This window comes from Lonchura striata, chromosome W, assembly GCF_050655825.1.
Source record: "Lonchura striata isolate lonStrDom1 chromosome W, ASM5065582v1, whole genome shotgun sequence".
NCBI lineage: Eukaryota > Metazoa > Chordata > Aves > Passeriformes > Estrildidae > Lonchura > Lonchura striata.
The window spans coordinates 1,134,395-1,149,477 of record NC_140743.1 but is presented as its reverse complement, the minus strand read 5'-3'; the positions used below and the strand labels follow the sequence as shown (position 1 = coordinate 1,149,477).

The window sequence follows — 15,083 nt, the reverse complement described above, 5'->3', positions numbered from 1 at the left end:
GAGGGCTGGATCACATCTATTAAGACAGGCTGAGAGAGCTGGGGTTGTTCAGCCTGGAGAAGAGAAGGCTCTGGGGAGACCTTAGAGAACCTTCCAGTACCTGAAGGGAGTCTACAAGAAAGCTGGAGGGACTATTTACAAGGGGATGGAGTGACAGGACAAGGGGGAATGGCTTCAAACTGAAAGAGGATTAGATGGGATATTGAGAAGAAATTCTTCACTATTGGAGTGGTGATACACTGGCACAGGTTGCCCAGAGAAGCTGTGGCTGCCCCATCTCTGGAAGTGTTCAAGGCCAGGTTGGATGGGGCTTGGATCAACCTGGCCTAGTAGAAGGTGTCCCTGTCCCTGGCAGGGGGTTGGAATGAGATGGTCCTGAAGGTCCCTTCCAACTCAAACCATTCTATGATGCTATGAAAGTTTAGTATAATAGAACAGATAATTCTAGGAATTGCTTATAACTGCAAAGTTTTCATAGGATATACTGAAGTTTTTCTATATTACAGATTATGCCTCAATAACAGTCTTTAAGGAACCTGCCAGGAAAAACAAATCATCACTGGGAATACCAGTAGAAAAGAAAAAGAATAATTTCCTCTTATTAAAAAAACAAAACAAAACCACCTAGCATGTACTGTAGTAAAAAAAAAAAAAAATCTAAGTTTGAACTAGGAGTTTAACAGACAAATCATCAGGCAGATTTTTAATTTTCTCTTTAAGAAAAAAATTGAAAATCAAACTGATTTTAGATCTGCACAAGGCACTGTCCATGAATTCTCATCACAGTCTTATTAGTCTTATCAAAATTTTCCCAGCTTATAGACTACAAAAAGCATGTTTCAGCTTATTTTTTCTATACATGCGAAGGTAGTTACTGTATGCAGCATCCAATGAGGGATCTCTAAATTGTCACCCGTCCTAGTTTTGGCCAAGGACTGGTGAAGCCTGGAGTCATGTGGGCATGTCTAGGTTATTATTTTATACCATGCACATCATTGCTAGGGGGCAGAAGTAAAGGATTCTTACTTCCAAGAAGAGGGCGTGACTTTGGGGAAAGAAAAAGGTGGCACAGCAGGTCTGTAGCCCTTCTCTTCCTTTTCCAAGGGAAGCAAGCAGCGAACGGAGCAGTGGGGTAATGCTTCTCCTGACCAGAGGGTTTGTCAGCCATTGTTTTCATTGTCTCAGGCTTGGGGGAAAAACATGTGTGCAGAAGGTCTGGGGGCAATTTTGTACTTTGTCTCGAGGGTGTGCAGTGCCGGGTCAGCTCAGGCTTGGTGAGCATTTTTTGGATGTAAAACACCCTCTTTTTGAAAACTTTTTGTATACTTTTGTTATAAATATTGTTGTTGTCACTGTTCATTTTTCTTATTTCATTGCTGTTCCCAGTAAATTGTCCTTAACTCAGAATTTCTGCCTTTTATCTCTCTCACCCGAAGGGGTGAAGGGAGGGAAGCAGCTTCGTGGGGCTTAGTTTTCAGCTGGGCTTAAAGCACAACATCCCCTATCATTAATATCCAGAAAGCATATCTGGAGAAAAAGAGGAAGCAACATAATTAAATGGAAAATAACATACAAGACAGTGGAACACTCTCTATCAAAACCTAAGATCTGAAAATAAAAATTTAAAAACAAAGTACTCATTACCTAATCCTCTCTGAGTACCTGGTCAACACAGCGGAGAGATTGTTAGCCCAAACATGAGAGATAGTGCAACCCTTATCACAGATGTGTTTACATTCAAGAAGCTTGATAAATTACATTATTTTTAAAAAGATAGAAAAAAATCAGAACTATAAAACCAAGCACTCAAGTATGAAGAAATGTGAAAATTATGGTCACTTACACCTGCAATTCCGTCCCTTATGCATTATAATAGTCATTCATTCAATGCTCATATATTGATTTTGCTATTCACAGGATCCCTGCCTCATATATGGCACAACATATATATCATTAAACAAATCAGAATTACACAAAAAAGGAGATGCTTTCTTTGGGACATTACATTTTTTTACTAAGGAAATTGAATAAAATGGGTAATAGATCAAATACATTTTAAAAAGATTTCTATCCAAGAGAACTTTTGCTGGAAACTGACAATTTGTAAAAAAATAACTCTTCTTAAAAAAATAATTTTCTATCACAAGGAAAGAAATAATTTAAAAACCTACCTGTTCCGTAATATACCCACAGCCTCTGGGTCATGCCTGGAGCACATGATTAGAACATAAAAAGACTGATGGTGGAAGAAAAGCTCGACAACTTCTCTGTCTGATACAGATTAGACATTTGGACCTGATCTTCCTACATCCCAAAAGCAATGTTCTAGTTAGGAACATGCTTACTATACCTGTGAACAGTCTTGCTTTCCTAAAAGAGCCATACAGCAGCTGGACAACAAATTGACATCAGAATTAAATAGTCTGACCACTAGGCTCTGCAGAGGTTTCCATTCAACCAGTTTACACCAACTACAACAACTATTTGTTTAAGAGGATGAGTTCTGTGGCAGCAGCTCTCTGGCCACAGAGAGCAACAGGCACAACTTTCCCAGGCATTGTCCTGGGGAAGGCTGTGAGAAGATCAGAGAAAAGAATGAGAAACAATTCTTATCTTCACTTGCTGCACCTGTTGTTGTGAACATGTGGAATGTGTTATGGACACTTGTTTACCAAAGGGTGATTTCTTAATTGGCCAGTGGGGATGGTGTTTGGATTCAAGGACCAATTAGGTCAAAACTGTATCAGACTGTCTGTAAGGGCGATGGGTTTCTTAATAAGTATAGTATTATAAAGCGATTGATCAGCCTTCTGGAATCATGGAGTCAATGCTAATTATTACCCAGCAGGGACCCATGCTACGACAAAGTTCTTTTCCTAACAGCCAATAACCAATGCTTAGGATTCTCTCCAGGGTTGCTAGTTCCTGCTGGAAATTAATTGCTTTCAATATTGCAGACACACTGTTTAATTACTTATGAGATTTGGATCACTATCTAGTTCTTGTCTCTGTTCTTACTGATAAACTTTAAGAGATTTTGGTTTCTTCACATTATGGAAGATGATTCTTTTTAATTTTTCAGGACAGAAAATTTATTCTTGTCCAGCTCTTGGCATGATCAAGACAGCTGAAACTGAATAGATGTTTTAAGGCCATTGGCAAAAACCCATTCTGTACTTCTTAGGAATCTACCATGAGAAACAATGAGCTTGATATGTTGAAATGCAGGGCATTCACAACCACTAAGTCAAAGAAAACAATGCTATGAACTTTCTAAGTGCTGTAAAGTAACTACAAATCTCAAGAATAAAGTATATCAAATTGAAAATTGCTTATAAATCTTGTGTTAACTTGCTATTTGACTCAGTTTCAGTCTTCCATCTGTAAAATGAAAATATTTAACAGATGTGCAAAAAAAAACCTCCAGTGTTTGTAAAGTACAGATGTATTTTGAGATCATTCCTATAAATTCATAGATTGAAACACTTCAGCATTCGTGAACTATTTGGATGGCATACAGCAGGCAAAGCAGTAGGCTGCACAATTATGAAGAAAAACAAATATATCAAGTGGGTTATAAAAGTATACCAGCCAGCTATGATTTCCCATGCACTATATAAAGCACTGAACTGGGACCAGAAGGGTAAGGGGGAAATACAGTAATGTAGTTAAAAGCCCAGAGTACAGGGAAGAGAGCTGGATTAAGTTTGTTTCTGCAATTCTAGTCTGCTGTTTCCTTATCAGAGTCCCTGACTGCAGCCCAGCATTTTTTAACTGCTCCTGTAAAATGCATTGCCTGTCTCCACATACACATGCCTTCAGGAAATAAAGTGCTTCAAATCAAGACAGAGAAATAATAAGAAAAAGAAAATATCTAGCCATTTAAAGAATTTTGAGATCTCCAATTGGAAAACCACTTAGAACCAACTAATACACATACTAAAAGCAATACATTTTTTACTATAATTTTCCCAACTTAGAGAGTTTAATATAAAAAAAAGGTTTTCAATGTTTACTTTTTTAGTTATTTAGGGTTATAATTTTGCTTCTCTAATGCTGTTCTGTTTCTCCAAAATCGAAATGTTAAAAAATTATTTTTAAAAAAGAAGCATAAAAACAGCTTTAAAAGAAAGTTTTAAAGAAGTAAAGAAATAAAATCTATACACAGGAAACATTCAAACTGTACACAGTAGTCAAAAGCACAAAATAAAAATAACAAGAAGAAAATATTTTCCTCTTTCAATTGAAATAATTGCTACAACTAACACCTCGAGAATAATTAATTTTGTATTTCCATAACATGAATAAAATAACTACATCCTCCTTAAGCAGTTCACTTTTGTGATAAAGAGTAGACCAATATAGACTCCTAACACTAGGGCAAAAGGAGTATGAAAGTGATGGTTCTTGCTTCGCATACACACACTTTTAAATGTGTTAAAAATACAATCTAAACAAAAAATAAGTAACTTATAAACATTTCCACATTAAGTATTTCTGCATGCTAAATAAATTTTTATGACAAAAAATTTACAACTACATAGACTGTGATGGTGCAACTAATTCAGGATTAGCCACATGACTCAGAACAAATAAAGCAAATAAAAACTCATTACAAATAGGCTTAATTTTAAGTTTCCTTCTATAAATACACCTATTTTTCATACCAGAAAAGTGCATGTTTTCTGATTTAAGAAAAAAAGAGCACATCATAAACACAACCCAGGCAAGATAAACTTGACAGGGACTTCATAACTACAGTAGCTTATTTCCTGCTCTTATATATATTTAAAGCAAACCTCCGTAAATAAGTCAGAAAAGTTCAAACAATGGCTTAGTTAACCCATTGTTATTAAAATGAAGAGTGGACAAAAGAAACAAATCAGCTCATGTCCCTTCTTGATGATGAAACTACCCAAGAACTAAAACTACTTTCTGTCCTGTAAAGCAACCAAAAGAAAACAGCAAAGCGGCTACACACAGACAGAGAGGCAGTTAGAGACAACTAATGGCTCCCTCTGCAATTCACAAAGTTTAAAATTAAAAAGCTGTTTTTTCAAAGTGTAAATGATCCCCTCCACACACATAGGCCTGAGGCCCTGTTGCAGCGTTCAACAGGACCAGACAGCACAAAGACAGGAAAGGGAGAGGAAGAGAGGAAGGAAGAGAGGAAGGAAGGAATTTGGGCTCAGCAGGATCTTCAGGCTTTTTAAAATTCAAACTGCTCTCTGACCAATACAAATCACGGACACGCTACTGAGTACTACACGGATTTACAGCATTAAAAACACACCTTCTACATGACAGCTATATTGACTTCACCCTTTTAAACAAGTATATGGGTACTCAAAGACATGATAGCAGAGTTTATAAGACTCTAAACACAACATACCAGAAATTCATTACCACTTATTATTACAAGATCTGTCTAAACAACTAAAAAATTACTGAAAAATAGATAAATTCTGTTATGTTGATACTTGTTTGCCATTTACAAATTTCTATATGAAACTTGGTATCTTAAAATTTCCCTCAATTATGTAATTTCTGTATGAGCATTTTTATTAGTTCACAAGGTGTTTATTTTAAATCTACCTCAACTTTTAATAACACTCTGAACTCTACCACACAGTAAGTCCAAGATTTACCTTACTCTAAATTAGCTACTATTTATAAATAAAGAGCTGACATTTACTCAATCGTCATTTACAAAACACATTTGACCTGTTAAAATGACAACTAATTACATACTTAAACATCGTGGACACAAACAGCCAATAACGACCTCAGGATCTCAAAGGAATAGGGCCTGATAAGAAATTATGACACTTTTTAAACGTTCCTCGCTTTTCACTTAATTAAATTTACTATTGATTCTCAAATACTTAGGCTAAGATCTCATCTTCACCTTGACCCCTGAAACGTCATAAACATAGCACTCTACATATGACCCCTCTCCCATTTTCTGTTTGTTAAGAGTATAAAATAGTATTTCATCTGCATTTAATACATATTCCTGTAATGTATACAGCACATGCACATGGAGATTGTGTGGAGTACCAGACACAATATGCTTGTCTATCTGTATTTTCTAGGTCTGCGGGCATCCGTGTTATGTCAATCATGTCACAAGCGCTAGCTTTATGCTATAAATAGTCAGTGGTTAACACACTAATCAATTGCTATATTATGTAGAAATTAAACCTCTGATTATAAATCCATGTGCCTTCGAAGTTTTAAATGTTCAGAACAGAGTTGGTTAAAAAGACAAGGTAATAGCGAAGAGAGCTGGTAATTTTGTTCCTGGGTATTTACATTGTCTCTTCCTACTCCTCCACTTACTTCGCCCCCAACTTCAAAACTTGTAAATATGGCAAAGGATCAGTGCACATTTACGGCTAATTGTATTGTTTCCTCATCCTGCTCCTCTCCAGATTGAGGCCTCTAACTGAGAAACTTCGTCTTTCTAATCCCCGAACTGGAGTAAATGCGCTGGCCGATGGGCCTGCGCCCTCCGCCGGGCCTGGGCCTCCCGGTAGCTCGGAAAGAACTAATCTCCTCCGCCAAACCCGACCGAGCAGGAAGGGGGGCTGCTAAATAAACACCTCCGGTCACCACTTACTGCCCTCTATCCCGGACAGCAGGTAATCCCCTTTGCTCTAGGCAGTGCTGGGCCGGGAGGCCCGGCCTGCTGCTAGGGAAGGCAGATAGAGGAAGGGGAGATGAATGGGGATTACCTGAGCAAATCGGCGTCCGAATCCGACGAGAATCCGAGAGAGGGGGAGAGAAATCCGCCCCCTCCCTCCTCAGAGGAGCTGTCGCTGCTGCTAGGCCGCGGCCGCCGCCACCGCGGAGCAGGAGGAGGATGGGAGATAATATAACAACAATAATCCGGGCCGGGAGGGGGGCTGTGTCCTCTTCCGTCTCCTCCTCAGTGCAGCGAACATGTAGAGCCAGGGGGTGAGCGGCCAAGACAAATCCCCTTTTCCCCGAGCCTGCTTCACAGCATCAACACGGGCCGAACCAAACCGGTTCCGAGACACATTCCAAGCCTCCGGGTAGGGGTGGGGGAGGGGAAGGCAGGGCAGCTGCCAAGGGGCCGCTGCTCCCTCTGTACATGCGAGTGCAAGAGGATGGGGGAGGGAACGGCCTGAGCGGAGTAAGCCGTGAGTCGGTAACGGGGGGGTGGGGGAGGGGGGGGCGGGAAGAGGAAGAAGAAGAGGAGGAGAGGGGGAAAGAAAAGGAAAGAATCCCCTGTGTGTGTCTCTCGCTCCCTCTCAGAACAAAATGCCGACCGGAAGTGCAGCTGCAGGAATTACTCCCTCCACCGGCGCCAAACACCAACAACTTCCCCTTTCTTACTCACTCAACTAGCGTCGCTTCCGCCGCCGTTACTGCGCTGCTCCCTGCCGCTCCCTTCGTAGCTCTGCTACAGCTAGTGATTCCCTCCGCCTTGCCTCGCCTAGCAGCAGCGGGCACAAATGAGTCTCCGCTGAGTGACTCTCTCCCCTTCCCCAGCACTTCAACTACTGCCTCAGTTTCTTTCTTCTCGCCCCTTCTGGTGAAGAAGACCGGAGTTTATGCTTAAACCTGCGCTGAAAGGAAGGCAGCTAGTGATTTGTGATGAATTGACCGTTGAAAACAACACGTTTTGGGTTTTACTTTTGCCTTCCTTAAGGATGATAGGAAGGAGGACTGCAAAATAACACTTCCTAGGAGGCGGGCTTAAAAAGGCGTCTTAGAATGAACTCACAAAGGTGGCAGTCCCGTCCTCCTTTACCTCTCTGTCCCCGTGGATATGTCAGATCTGAGACGCTTCCTGGAGTTTGTTACCGCTCGTGTTCATCTGTGTGGGTGTAAATAGGCCGCATCGCAGGAACTGAAATACCCGATGCTGAAAGCGTTGCCGGGGTGTGGAATTTACAAGTGGACGTACCGAAGTGGAGTGGCTTTGAAAAACAACCTTTTAGGACGAGCACGGGGAGAAATGGTGATGTTTGGATGAAGGGCCCTTTGCTGGAGGCTGATGCTTTCTGCCATCACCAGACTTACTGGAAATATTTTAATTGTGGATTATGAAGGAGTGTTTGGTGAAAGAGAATGTCCTAGTCTGAAAGTTTTTCTGGTTTTTCTCTGTACAGATAAAACTGTGAACAATCACAAACAGCTTAATAGCATTTCTATCTGATGAATTAACGGTCTTTTCCTACTCGTTTTGCTCATCAGTACTTGGACAAAAATATTTTGATTTTTAGAGGAAGCCTTCCTTGTCTGTGGACTTCAGGATTCAGCCATACAGTTGAACACAGCTAGCTTTAAATATCCTGTGACATATAAACACACTCTTTCAGCACTGGATGGATATTATTTGCACAAAGGAAAAATATCTTGTACTAATGCACTTAAATATTTTCAAGTCTTAGGATTTCCTGAATAATACTGTCTTTAATACAGATTTAAAATGCTTCCCTCAAGCTTAAAGAGCTATTAAATCTATAATGTTGGATGAATCAAAGTTTGTTTTACAAGTGTATGTGGTTTTGTTTGAAAGTACAGAAATGAAGATGGTACTAGAGAATGCAGTATTTCAGTACTGGAGATATTAATATCTAATGGGTACATAGTCATGTAAGTGTAAGGAAGACAGAGTAAACTAGGCTCTGAAAGAAATGTATTATATACTTCTGTTCCAAGTTAATACAAAAGGTCCAAATCCTACAATTGTTTATTCATTCACAAATTCAAGCTATCCATTTGCAATAAAGATAAATAATTAATGTAGTAAATGAAGTACATTCCTAAGTCTTTGTGCTTAATTTAATACAGTGCAACTCTGTAAGTCAAGGGGGAAAATATTTATCATATTTTGGTAACAAACTGAAGTTTAATAAACTACCTTTTTAGGGCTTACATACCCATATGTATGTGGGCATATATACCTATGAATTCAAAGGAAAATGGGATTCTAAAATGACAAAGTTGGCCTAGGAATACTACTTAATCTGCTTCTAACTGATTGTTACCAATTCATGTTGATGGAGTCCATAGGTGATTTTAGTAACTTATTTATATAACTATTTTTTCCTTAATTGATAATTTAGTGTGTAAATAAAATGTTAATACTGAAATTTTGCTTTTCAAATGCTAGGTGTCTTCTAAATCTGTCTTGGTTTAAAAAGACAGGTGTCTGCTAAGGAAGGCAGGAGCCTCCCTGAAATGGAAAATGTAAACCCCTTCCCTCCAAATTCTTATAATTTTGAAATCACAGAATCACAAAGTTTGAAGAGACCTTCAAGATCATCGAGTCCAACCCATGCTCTAACACCTCAACTAAACCATGGCACTGAGTGCCACATTTTCGTGGGTTGACAAGGAAGTGAGTTTATCTTGGGAAGTTATAGTCAAACCAATCAGTGGTCAGATTTGAATACTGACATCTGGTGTAACCACTGAAGATATGGATATGCCTCTGAGAACACAGGGGGTTAAAAGCAGAGAACTCCAAGGGGAACGCTCTCTTTTGTTCCAGTCAGTGAAGAGTTCAGACCTCCTCTGCCCAGCCACAGTGTGGGTGGGGGAGGGGAAGCCATCCAGCTTAGGCTGGACAGAGAAGGGAGTGAAGGGAATGGAACTGGGCCAGCCCCTGCAGGATGGAAGGGTGGAGAAACACTGAGATGTCTTTTCTTCCCCCCCCCCCACTCCCCCCCCCGAGGGAGAGAGGGAGAGAGCAAGCCTGTGCCACCTGGAAATTTGATATAATTTTTTTCCTTTATTTCTAAGCTTCAGCCTGCTCTGCTCTGTTTCTGGTCACATCTCACAGTAGACATTTGAGAAAAATATATTTTCATGGGTGCACTGGCACTGTGCCAGTGCCAACCCATGACACACATCCAGTCTTTTCAGTCTTTTAAATACATCCAGGGATGGCGACTCTACCACCTCCCCAGGCAGACCATTCCAGTACTTTATCACTCTTTCTGTGAAAAACTTCTTCCTAATATCCAATCCAACCTATATTTCTCCTGACACAGCTTGAGACTGTGACCTCTTGTTCTGTCACTTGCTACCTGGAGAAAGAGACCAACCCCCACCTGACTACAACCACCTTTCAGGAAATTCTAGAGAGTGATAAGGTCACCTCTGAGTCTCCTTTTCTCCAGGCTAAACAACCCCAGCTTCCTCAGTTGTTCCTCATAGGGCTTATGTTCCAAGCCCCTCACCAACCTTGTTGCCCTCCTCTGGACACGCTCAAGCATCTCAATGTCCTTCCTAAACTGAGGGGCCCAGAACTGGACACAGTACTCAAGGTGTGGACTCACCAGTGCTGAGTACAGGGGGAGAATGACCTCCCTGCTCCTGCTGGCCACACTATTCCTGATCCAGGCCAGGAGCCATTGGCCTTCTTGGCCACCAGGGCACATGCTGGCTCATGTTCAGCTGGCTGTTGACCAGTACCCCCAGGTCCTTTTCCGCCTAGGCACTGTCCAGCCACACCATCCCCAGACTATAGCGTTGCAGGGGGTTATTGTGGCCAAAATGCAGGACTTGGCACTTGGACTTATTAAACTTTATCTTGTTAGACTCTGCCCATCCATCCAACCATTCTAGGTCTCTCTGCAGAGCCATCCTACTTTCCAACAGATCGACACACAGTCCCAGTTTAGTGTCACCTGCAAATTTACTAATGAAAGACTCAATCCCCTCATCCATGTAATCAATAAAAATATTGAATAGAACTGGCCCCAGCACAGACCCCTGAGGGACACCACTGGTGCCAGCTGGATGCAGCACCATTCACCACCACTCTCTGGGCCCAGCCATCCACCCAGTTCCTAACCCAGCAAAGAGTGTTCCTGTCCAAGCCATGGGCTGCAGCTTCTCCAGGAGTATGCTGTGGGAGACAGTGTCAAAGGCCTTGCTGAAGTCCAAACAGACAACATCCACAGCCTTTCCTGCATCCACCAGGTGGGTCACCTGGTCATAAAAGGAGATCAGGTTGGTCAAACATGACCTACCCCTCCTAAACCCATGCTGGCTGGGTCTGATACCCTGGCCATCCTGTAGATGCTGCATGATGACACCCAGTATAAATTGCTCCATTATCTTACCAGGTACTGAGGGGCTCTCAGGCGAAGATATGGAAGCAGGAATAACAGTTCTTTATTAGGGAAGAAAATAAAAAATAAAATAAACAATGCAGTAGTATAAAGAACACTGACAGAGTCAGAATATGACCTGACACCCAGTTGGTCAGGGTGTTGGTAGCAGGCTGATGAAATGGTGGCTGCAGTCCTCCTGGAGTGACAGATGTGGTTCTGTTGAAGCAGTGATCCTATAGAAGAGTGTAGTTTTCCTCTGAAGATCCAGTGGTGGTGTAGATGGACCTGGCTTTCCTCTGAGAATCCAATGGAAAAGACAACTGTTCCTCTGGGAATCCAGTGGGAAAAGCCTGCTGCGGTCTTCCAAAATCTCAGTTTATATCCAGGTAGGAATGCTTGGCTCCTCCCCCAGGGCAGAGCTTCTCACAATGAGATTATGTAATTTTATCAGTCATGCAGTGAGACTCAATCTTAACAGAAGATATTTCCCCGGAAGAAGGATTAGTTGTGGAAGAGATAAAGAAAATTGTCCAATTAACAGAAGATAACTGCTCCACCTCTAACAGATGATAATAGAATACACACCCCCACCCACATCTTGCAACCCAGGACAATATAAAATATGCTTATCCAGTACAAACATCATGGTAAAACATAACACATTTGACTACCTTTTTCCCCAATGAAAGCCTCACTGGACAATTTTATGTTTTTAAAGTCTTGTTCAACTAAAAGAATTTGTAGAAGTGACTATTTTATCTGAGTATTGTATTATTACCTGCACAAGGAAACAACTAATTTAAGTTATTAGTTGTTTTAGAAGTTGGTGTTGTAACACACATGAGCAAATTGGGATTTTTTTTTTCCATTAAATGAAATTAAATACTTTGTGTGTTTTGCTCCATTAGGTATTACCGTAATCCACTTTAAAGAAGCATAGTGCAAATTCTTCACACCTGACACCATGCTTTCTTAGAGGTTGCTTGTTTCATAAGGACTAATATAATATACAGGTACCTGTAATTTTGTTAATGGGATGCACAAACACTGTTTTATTTGCCTATTAGTAATTTATAAGCAGTATGTACTTCTGTGCAGAATTTTAAAATAGAAGTGATGTGTCAGTAAAATATTTTTAAAAATTAAGATAACGATGGTATATTTCTTCAAAATAATTGAAAGGAAATCAGCTTCTTATCTGAATGTAATATAGTAATGCAACATATAACTATAATCCTAAATTTAAGTATTCAAATTATTGTGAATCTGGTGTTAAAGCTGAACTACAACAGTGAATAGAAAGAATGTAATGATGAATGCAGTATAACAAAATGAAAGTTATGTTCTCTGCATTGACTTTAGTTCAAAGGGACAAAAATAGCACCATGTAATGAATTCACCAGGGAATAGTCATCATTAAAAGTAAGCCAGCTAAGTATCAGATGAAGCCTTCAGTGGTAGAGGTAAAAAAAAAAAAAAAAAAAAAAAGCTGAGGAAGCCTGAAGATTAAGGAGCAAAATATTTGTATAGGTACTTGCTCTAAGTTTACAAGTTGATGGTGACTATGGATTTTTTTTTTCTCCTGGTAAGCAAGATGGAGTTTTGTGGAGTTTTTTTCTTATTCTAATCATTTAGCAAAATTTACCAAAAATAATTTAATATGGAATGAAATTATACTATTTAATTCCATTTTTTCTAAGTTATAAACCTCCATTATCTCTACTATGTTAAAATATGCTTCTGTTTGTATGAAAAAGGGATATGAATTCTATGGCAGCTATATCTTTTAAAATGTATACTTGTAAAAAAAAATTCTCTGGAAGAAAAATGATAGAAGGCAAAGCTCTAGTATTTTCATTTGAATGTTACAGTCAGTTTTTGATTATGCAAGGCACTAGGGATTCTGAATAAATTTAAAATATAGATAATTTGAAATATTTAATTTAGGCTATAAAATATATATAACAATGACATGCATTATATAACAGGAAAATAAATCAGTGATAGATTATGATTACTCTGCTGGACAAGTAGATTGTCCCAGTATTGTTATATTAGGGCTGTAAGAACAGACCTAATAACAGTTGTTTTTGTAGGGAAGATAAATGATGAGTTACATATTATCACTGAAAGAAATTTGAAATCTGCCTAAAGATGCTCCTTAGGCTCTTTTCTGTAGGTTCGCTATTGGTGAACTCTAGAAAGGAAGCAGGTACTATTCCTGCTATAACTTCCTGAACTTCCCACAGTTATTTTTGTATTTAATCTGAGCCTCATATGACTTTATCCTCTCAAAAGGCTTGTTTTGGACAGATACTGGGAAAGCAACTTACTGTCATGTTTTATAATAGAGATATAGAACTGCATGTCAGTTACATAACAAATGCTGTGTAATTTCATACAAGAGCTGGGAGGACCACTATGGATTAATTTAGGAGATTAATATAAAAGCATTTGGGCATTTTTAATTTTCACTTTTTAAGGACTAAAGGTAAATTGATATAGCTTCATAGGCCAGAAAGTTAATTTGGACATTCTTCTTCTGGCAAAGGACAGAAATTAAAAAATGGCCTAATGGACTGTTGTATTCAGCACAAAATGATGAAAGCCACACTTCTATGGATTAAAGAAATCTGAAAACATCATATCATACTTAAAATGTCTTGCCACTCCCTTTTTAATGGGTTTGCCAGTAAAAAGAAGATTTAAGACTGAGAGGGAATTATCAAAATCTTGTATGCTAAAAGAGCTTCTTGGACTTAGGCCTTTTAAAACAGCTTATTTAAAAAAAACCCAAAACTTCTACATTCTTCAGATACTTAAATGTCAGCCATCTCAGCTAAAAGATTCAATGGCCACATATAAGCAGTCCATACCTAGGACTGTTCTCTGGCACTGTGACTGGTAGTCAAACAATGTTTTATGCCTTTATTCTTAAAGCCTTTTATTTTTCAAAACAGGATAGTCACATGCATCTACTGCCTATTAGGAATGGTTCCTGACTCACACTCCCAAGCTATGCCCAGAAATTGTTTGAGAAAGTGCAAGCTGGCATGCTTTTAGCCTGTGTCAAGGTCTGTTTGAACATTTTAATGCACAATTTGTAGACAAATTATTTCCATTTGTCTGTGAATTAAACCACCACAAAACACTTGCATTACATTTTACAAATACACCCAATACAGTCTTCTTGGAGCAATTAGCCAAAAGGAAGGTAAGTAAGAGGAAACTGAGGTCCTCTACTGTTGCAGTTGGACACCGGCCAAATGCCAGGCACCCACGAAAGCTGCTTGCTCACCCTCCCCTGCCACAGCTGGGCAGAGGAGAGGAAAAAAAATACCAAAGGGTTCATGAGTTGAGATAAGAACCTGGAGAAAGCACTCCAAGGGCAAAACAGGCTCAGCTTAAAGGTACAAAGTGAACTTACTACTAACAGAATCAGAGCAGGATAATGAGAAGTAAAATAAACCCTTAAAACACCTGTTTTCCCCCCAGCCCTTCCCTCCCTCCCACTGACAGCATAGGCAGACAGGGTGTGGGGGTTTGGTCAGTTCATCACTCAAGATCTTCTTCTGCTGTTCGGGGAGAGGAGTCCTTCCCCTGCTACACCGTGGGGTCCCTTCCATGGGAGACAGATCTCCATGAACTTCTCCAATGTGGGTCCACTCTCACGAGCAACAGTCCTCCCAAAACTGCTGCAGCATAGGTCACTCTTCCACGGGGTGCAGTCCTCCAAGGACAGGCTGCTCTGGCCTGGGAGCAGGGGCCCCCTGGATCCCACTGGATCACAGCCCCCTCCAGGCATCCATCCACTCCTGTGTGAGCACCCCCCCATGGGCTGCGGGGGGATCTCTGCATTCCCCATGGATCCCCATGGGCTGCAGGGGGTCAACCTTCTTCACCATGGTCTTCACCAAGGCCTGCAGAGGAATCTCAGCTCTGGCACCTGGAGCACCTCCTCCCCCTCCTTCTCCACTGACCTTG

General features: G+C 40.3%; 1 protein-coding gene across 2 annotated transcripts in view; it reads right to left on the bottom strand.

Annotated features, from left to right (window-relative positions):
* Window positions 1-7,302, bottom strand: part of LOC146762970 (nipped-B-like protein) — a 162,772-nt gene extending 155,470 nt beyond the window's left edge. For both annotated transcript variants that reach the window (XM_085571239.1, XM_085571240.1), the window contains exon 1: window positions 6,738-7,302. The gene's annotated coding sequence lies outside the window, so the exon portion shown is untranslated. The remainder of the gene's footprint in view (window positions 1-6,737) is intronic.
* Between the last annotated feature and the right edge of the window lie 7,781 nt (window positions 7,303-15,083).